Source organism: Mustela nivalis, assembly GCF_964662115.1.
Source record: "Mustela nivalis genome assembly, chromosome: 1".
In the NCBI taxonomy this organism is placed as follows: Eukaryota; Metazoa; Chordata; class Mammalia; order Carnivora; family Mustelidae; genus Mustela; species Mustela nivalis.
Window position 1 is genome coordinate 155,965,941 of NC_139020.1, and position 7,275 is coordinate 155,973,215.

The 7,275-nt window shown below is 38.4% G+C and overlaps 1 protein-coding gene across 6 annotated transcripts in view; it reads left to right on the forward strand.

The window, feature by feature from the left end:
- MOBP (myelin associated oligodendrocyte basic protein) overlaps window positions 1–6,625 on the forward strand; it is a 51,427-nt gene extending 44,802 nt beyond the window's left edge. For all 6 annotated transcript variants that reach the window (XM_082746667.1, XM_082746662.1, XM_082746663.1 and 3 more), the window contains 2 exons: window positions 3,905–3,988; window positions 4,102–6,625. The gene's annotated coding sequence lies outside the window, so the exon portion shown is untranslated. The remainder of the gene's footprint in view (window positions 1–3,904; window positions 3,989–4,101) is intronic.
- Window positions 6,626–7,275: the final 650 nt, after the last annotated feature.

Below are 7,275 nucleotides of genomic sequence, written 5' to 3' on the forward strand. Positions count from 1 at the left end.
CTTGCTTTCACCTACAATTTTAATTTGCTGATATTTGCATTGTCTCATACTTCCAAAAGTTCTCAGTCAAATACTTGAACTTAGGTTCTCATGTGATACTCACCCCTTTCTTCTAGTGTGAGTTTCACTTCAGTGAACTCTTGGAGTCCTAATAAGAGAATCTCTGGAGTCCAAAGGAAGATCTGGAAGCATTTGGCATCAAATGTGTATGTGGGTAGCAGAGGGGAGGGAGAGATATTCTTTCCTTTTTTTTTTTTTTAAGATTTCATTTTTTTTATTTGACAGACAGAGATCGCAAGTAGGCAAAGAGGCAGGAGGAAGCAGGCTCCCCACTGAGCAGAGAGCCCAATGTGGGGCTCAATCCCAGGACCCTGAGATCATGACCTGAGCCAAAGGCAGAGGCTTTAACCTACTGAGCCACCCAGGCGCCCCTATTCTTTGTTTTTTGTGGCTTCTTTCCTTCTGCTGCTTCGTGTGTCCTGGGGGAGGTGGTTTCTTTCCCTTCCACTCCCTGTTTTCCTTTTGCTCAAAATCATATGCAGATGGAAGGTAGGGGGGTAAACATAGTGATGTCTTTTACCATACAGAAAGATATTTGGTTGACATGCCATTCCAATTTCCTCTCTCTTCTGACTTGCAAAATTCAAGTTGCTATGAAAATGAAAAAACATTAGTCCACATATATCACCCAATAAATCTCCATATAGCTGCTTCTCAAGGCAGCTCTGTGTTCTGAATATTTTTAACTCTCTCTGGGATATAACTGATTTGGAATCACGTTATATAGTGACTTTCTCATGCAAGGATGCATTATGCCACAAACTTGTTTACTCCAGGACAGTATTTTTTATCTATCTATCTATCTATCTATCTATTCTATCATCTATTTAAGACAGTGGGAGAGAGAGAGCATAACCTGGGGGAGAGGCAGAGGGACAAGAAGAAGCAGACTCCCCACTGAGCAGGGAACCTGATGTGGGACTCGATTCCAGAATCTTGGGATCATGACCTGAGCCAAAGGTAGATGCTTAACTGACTGAGCCATCAAGGTACCCTATCTGAGAACATTATTTACACAGGGGAAAAATCAGACTTGTGTGTATGTGATTTCTTTCTAGATACAGAACTCATTTTGTCTTAAAATCTGAGTTCCCACTTTAAATTTTTAGGGGACCACCTGAACTTTGATCTTCATCCATGTTTTTTTTAGGAACCCTCCTTACTTGGAACCCAGGAGCACTAAGTACTTTTTTACTTATATCTAAGAGATCAAAACAAAAGTGTCTGCAGGTGATCGAGAGATAAGTGTGGCCATCACAAGTATCCCTGGTCAACTGGGTTGATATTTGCTGATTGAATAAATAATGAAAATATATTGAAGAAAAAAAAATTGTTTTGAGACTTACTGAGTACTAATTAGAGTCTCAGAAGTGAAATTTCCAGCCATCAGGGCTTTAGAGACAAAGCTCAGATAACTATTTCAGAGGATAACTGAGAGCCCCAAAGTGTATGGTACCATTTCTTCAACCGATACTGGACAGAGACCAGGGCTCATAGATGCACTGCTCTATTGGTTGTATACAGGTTGTATACAGGTGCTTGCTCTATTGGTTGATAGTCTTGTGGTGGAAGGGTGTGAGTATGGGTCTGGGCTAAATCACTTTTCCTCTGCCCCAAGCAATATTACTATTGGTATTCATATTTAAGTTTTATCCGAATTAATACTTATAAAGTAAGATTTCATTTGAATATGTTAACCTTTTAGTATAACCTGATTTATAAAAAAACTTATCATCTGATTTCTAAAAATATTGATTTCTAAATTTTTGATATTTCTTATCCTGTTGTCTATATCTTGGCTATTCTGTACAATTTCAATACATTCATGTTGGAGTAAATATAGTAAATTAGTAAGTTTTCCAACTGTTGGTGTTCAAAGTAGTGGTTCAAAGAAAGTTTCAGGAAAATGTGCAGGAATGCTGGAAAGACCATTTATGTGCATAACAATACTTGAGCTGGGGCATGGCTTTGTTTTTCATTACTTTAGGCAAGTCATTTAAGCCAAACTTCCCTTTTCAGGGCTGTTGTGCAGACCAAAGAAGATGAAATCTTTGAGTCTAAAAAATTTAACACACTTACATAGAAATAAATTTTCTGGAGGAATATTATAAAGAGTTCTAGTTGATAGAGGTCAGCTTACCTGTTCTTAGTCATACAGAACTTCAGGAACCTGAGTATTGTGATCAAATAGAGTCTAGTTGGTTTGTTTATTGATATAGGACAATACCTAGAGCAACACCGGACTGCGAAAAGAATGTGTTGGTCCCATACTCTGGGCAGACAACCTTGCATGCACTATCCGTACCCCTCACCAAACAAACTTAGCTCCCTGAGGTGGGGCAACCTTGAGGAACATGAGATCTTTGACTAACTAAAACACTGTGCCTTGCCAAGTGGTGTTTACAGTCCTAGGGTGGAGGCAAAGGACTCTGGACAAAGGAAGGGGAAGTTCATGGCAGAGGAGGAAAGAAACTCCAAAGGAATAAGACATATGAAGAGAAAGACTTTGGAAAGAGAATAAAGTAGACTTGATGACAAAATCTAAGTATTACCAATTGGATTATGAGGTGGTCTTCTGCTATAGTGTCTTTTGAAGGCTTCACTTCATTTGGGGTAGGATTTTTTTCTTTTTGAGATGCATTAACATGTTGAGCATGAATTTAAGGAGGACTTGGAGTAGAGTCCACACCAAATTGCTGGGTCACCTTTGATTTTCCCACATCAGTATACTATCTTCTGCAAGATACCTTTTCCCACTCCATTTGGTTATTATGATGACATGGGCTAACCCCCCTCATAAATAGCGGTGGGGTCTTCAGCTTAATGGCAGGGTTTTAGGACAACAGCTTTAACATTAAACCCAATAACTTTCTAGCAGAGGAAAATGGAGAGACATGGGAAGAGAAAAAAAGGACATAGTGGATAGACAGCATTTAGAACATGTCTACTACAGAGAATTATCCCAGGAACATTAGGAAGGCCACTTCAAAAATTCAGTCCCTATGGGTGCAGAGATGGTGTGACTGGGAAAAGAAGTGACTTGGGGTTAGGAGATCCAAGTTCTGTCTCTGTGTCTGTCACTACTCAGCTATGTTGCTCCAAATACTTTAATCTCTGGCCTTTGATTCACCCATCTATGCAAAGAAAGGGCACCTTTAAGAAAATTCCCAGGTCTGAAATTCTGTGATGTAAATGGACTATGTTGTCTTACATTTGAATAAAAAGAGCATAGGTGTACAATACAAGGATATTAGATCTGCAGTTTCTGTGCTTGTGAAGGGACTATGTACACATTAAGATGCTCTGTTTCCTTGGTTAAGTTATTGGTAGGTGGAGCCTATTAAAGTTCATCCACTGATGGTCAGCATTTTTATCTGGTGCCATTTTTTGTTGCCTCTGTCTCCCATCTCTCAGAGTGGTTGGGCTACATTTTTTCCATCTATACACCCTATCTGCCCTCTGCTACTCCTATACCTCCAGTAACTTAAAAAATAAACTCTGACTAGAAACTTTAAAGTTTTCTCTCTCTCTCCCTCTTCCTCTCTCTTTCTTCCTGAAAATCTTCCTATAAGTACTCTTAGATGGAACAGACCAAAAGGAAGACAATGCATGGAAAGAGAGCTCTTTCTTTCTTTGTTTATATACCTACTCTTTGAACCAGTCATGTGACCAGAGGGCATGAGGCTCTAAGATTTGCCCAGCTTCAGACACCTACTCTATCATTTGGTCAAAGGGAAGTATCTTTCTGAAGCAAGATGAAGGAGGCAAATTGAGGATGTGCAGATACAACCTCTGGGAGAATAATATAGAGTTCTAATATGACAGGTCTTTCTTCCCTTAACAGCCTTGTGAAGATACCCCTCTGTTGTCTTCTGACCTCTGTCACTGCCAATGAGAAATATGTTGTCAGTCTACTTGTTCTTCCATTGTAAGTAAATTGTTATTTTTCCTTGGATTAAGATTTTTCTTTTTGTCTTTCATTTTCTGAATTTTCATTATGATGTCACTAAGTATAGACTTATTTTTATTTATTTTGCTTAGGACTCAAGTTCCTTCAATCTGAAGATATATATCTTTCTTCAGGGATGCACACAAAAAAAATATGGTTGTATAGCCACCATAATGGCAAAAATAAAAGTTTATCAAGTTTGGGGAAAAATTCTGATAAGCCACTGATGAAAATTTATAAACTATTGTAATACTTCTGGGGTACAAAATGGGGATGCTAGCAAAACAAGATATTATATAACTTATGATCAAGCAATTATAATTCTAGGTACTGATCCTGGAGAAAACTTGCATTCATGAGAAAAGGAGGCACACATACATCTATTCAGTAAAGAATTGTTTGCTATTGGAAAAGAAGAGAGAGAAAGAGAAAGGAATTAATAAAAATGTTCACTAATAGAATGAGTAAATCAACAATGGTATACTTATAAATAAAACTCTTAACAGCAGTTAAAACAAATGAATCATATATACCTATACCAGGTACACAAATTTGTAAGACAAATGAAGAATATAAAACGCAAACAATTGATGGTAAATGCAATCTGATGCCCCATGCATACATTTTAATGACCCATAATACTATAATTGTGCGATAAGCAGAAACCATGATATCTCAAATGCTCTCTATAATGGAATAGATTTTAAAAAATGACAACAAAAAATGAAAGCCTATCTAAAAAATATCTATCCCCCAGAAGTCAAAAGGAAGATATGAAATAATTCCTGGCTTGAAGAAATAAGAGATTAAAACCTGTATAGAAATAGTCAACAATATTAGCCAGACACAAAGGAGTTTGGCGGGATAAGTGGGAGACTCATGATCAGCCTGAGGTCTTTCAAAGGTTACAAGTCTTAGAGAACAGAACACTTGCTCATTTTGGACCTGGGTTGTGCTGTGGCTTCAGGCAGATTTCTGACATGTGGACAAAAGGGTAGAGTTGAATACACCATCCCTCCCAACCTTCCTGTAGCAATAGGTAGGAAAGCACAGTAGAAGATAATGGAATGTTGCAGAATGTGGAGGGATGTAAAATGGGTAGTATTAGTAGAGGAAACTCAGGAGAGTGAGGGCATCTGAAGCAGTCTTGTGCTGGGGGTTGGGTGGCCAAGCACAGGCAGATGCCTGACACTCCAACAAGGCTGTGGCTCTGTGTCCTTGAGTGAGCACAGCCAGACCCAGCCAAGTTTAAAAGGCAAGTGGGAATATGGGGCAATGCCAGAGGAAGTCTGCTTAAGGTGTGGGATTTGGGGGAGAGGGAAACCAGAGAGTAGGGAGGAAAAATGCTAGACTCAGGTAAGATCCAGCTCAGAAGACTATTCCTCTGCAAAGCAGAATCAGGCCAAGTACTCCCAAGGCAACTGGAAGAACAAATCAGAGCATTTGGCTTCCTCAGCTGGGGAGGCCACTTCTCTGGGCAAGTGGCAATAAAAAGGCAGGGGAATTGAACTACACAAAGCCCTCAGGTAGAAACGTTTCTCCTGCCTAAACTCGGGTGCTAAATGAACAACAAAATGAGAACTTCTACTATGAACACTTTTTAACAATGAGATATGTGAGGCCATTACATTCCTGGGAATGACACCAGGGGTGCCATGACAGTCCACTAGAAAGATCAAATTTGTCGGCCAGCCCCACTCAAACCTAATAAGAAAACTTAATATTCCTTCAGCCCATTTTAGATTTTGGCAGAGCCAGACCTCATACTTAGTAACTTCCTTGGTTCTATCCTCTATATCACTCAGAAGATACAGATATTACAGAATGCAAAATCGAGAAGGAAAGAGCATGGTGTATATTAACTTATGTTAAAAAACTGGATAATACCACAGAAATGTTAATAACTAGAAACTACTGAATTGTCTGTGTTTGTCTGTTGTGGAAATAAAACCCCTGGGGATGGATAAAAAATATCTGGAAATTACTTGAAACTAGTGGATAACTAAATGGATATTATAACTAAAATGTGCTATAATCCATTTTTTTTTGTGTGTGTGTGTGTGTGTGTCTTCTAAGTGTTGGTTCTGGGAAGCATTATGCCATGAATACTGCAAAGATTACATAAAGCTCCAAATGCTATTCTATGTAAACTTCTTAAGTGGGGATTCTTGACCATAATGTTTGGCATATTAACTCTGATAATTCTGTATGTTAATTGATTTTATGTTCTGATATTTTGACTGGTTTTGGAAAAACTGAGTTGTCCTAAAGCTGAACCCAGAGTTGTCCTGTAAATGCCTGACAACAGGATTTTTGGGTGGAAAGCCCTGATTTATAGTGTTTGCCAATTTCCATGGTGTAAACACTTCTGCTATGGTTGATTGCAGGCTGTGAGCATGATGTCACTGAGTGCAGAATCAGGGGTGATGAATGCAGCCGACTCTTGTAAGTTGGTGTACCCACTAGTACCCAAGGGCAGGAAATGCAGTTTTTTTAACTAAAAATCCTGTCACATAGATATACAAAGGCACTAGTGAAAGAATAAATAAGAAGGAAAAATCAAATCAAATCAAACTGGGAGCTCAAACAGAGATAATTGACAGTGGATTTTTTTTTTTTTTTTAATTTTAAGAAGGGGTATTTGTGTATCACCTGCATTTTTTGTCTTTTATTATGCAAACAAGGCATCAGGGTATCACACTGAGTGCTCTGAACTCTTAGTTTCTTTGGTGTTATAATTGACAGTGGATTTTTTTTTTTAATTTTAAGAAGGGGTATTTGTGTATCACCTGCATTTTTTGTCTTTATTATGCAAACAAGGCATCAGGGTATCACACTGAGTGCTCTGAACTCTTAGTTTCTTTGGTGTTCTACACAAAGGCTTGGGCTGCTTCCCTTCCAGATATTAGTGTGAAGACAGTGCTAACCAAAGAATCAATGGGAGCGCCACACTTTGGAATCAGTTTCAGGATGGCTGAGCTGAAGTTCAAAACAGAAGAAATTCAGAGCCTTCTGAATTTGGAGGAGGCAATGCTGATATTTAGACCCATGGTTTGGTATGATAAATACAGAGCTTTTTTAAAATTAACATTAATGAAAATAAGGAAAATGAGTTGTCGAAAAATTGAAATGGATGAATAAACTCTTCTATCAGAGTAAGGAAAGAAGAACTTACTAAAATAGAGGTGAATTGAAAATATCAATACAAATTCTGAACATTTTTTAAAGGAGACTTTATCTGTTCTGTCCCTACAATGATTCATGCT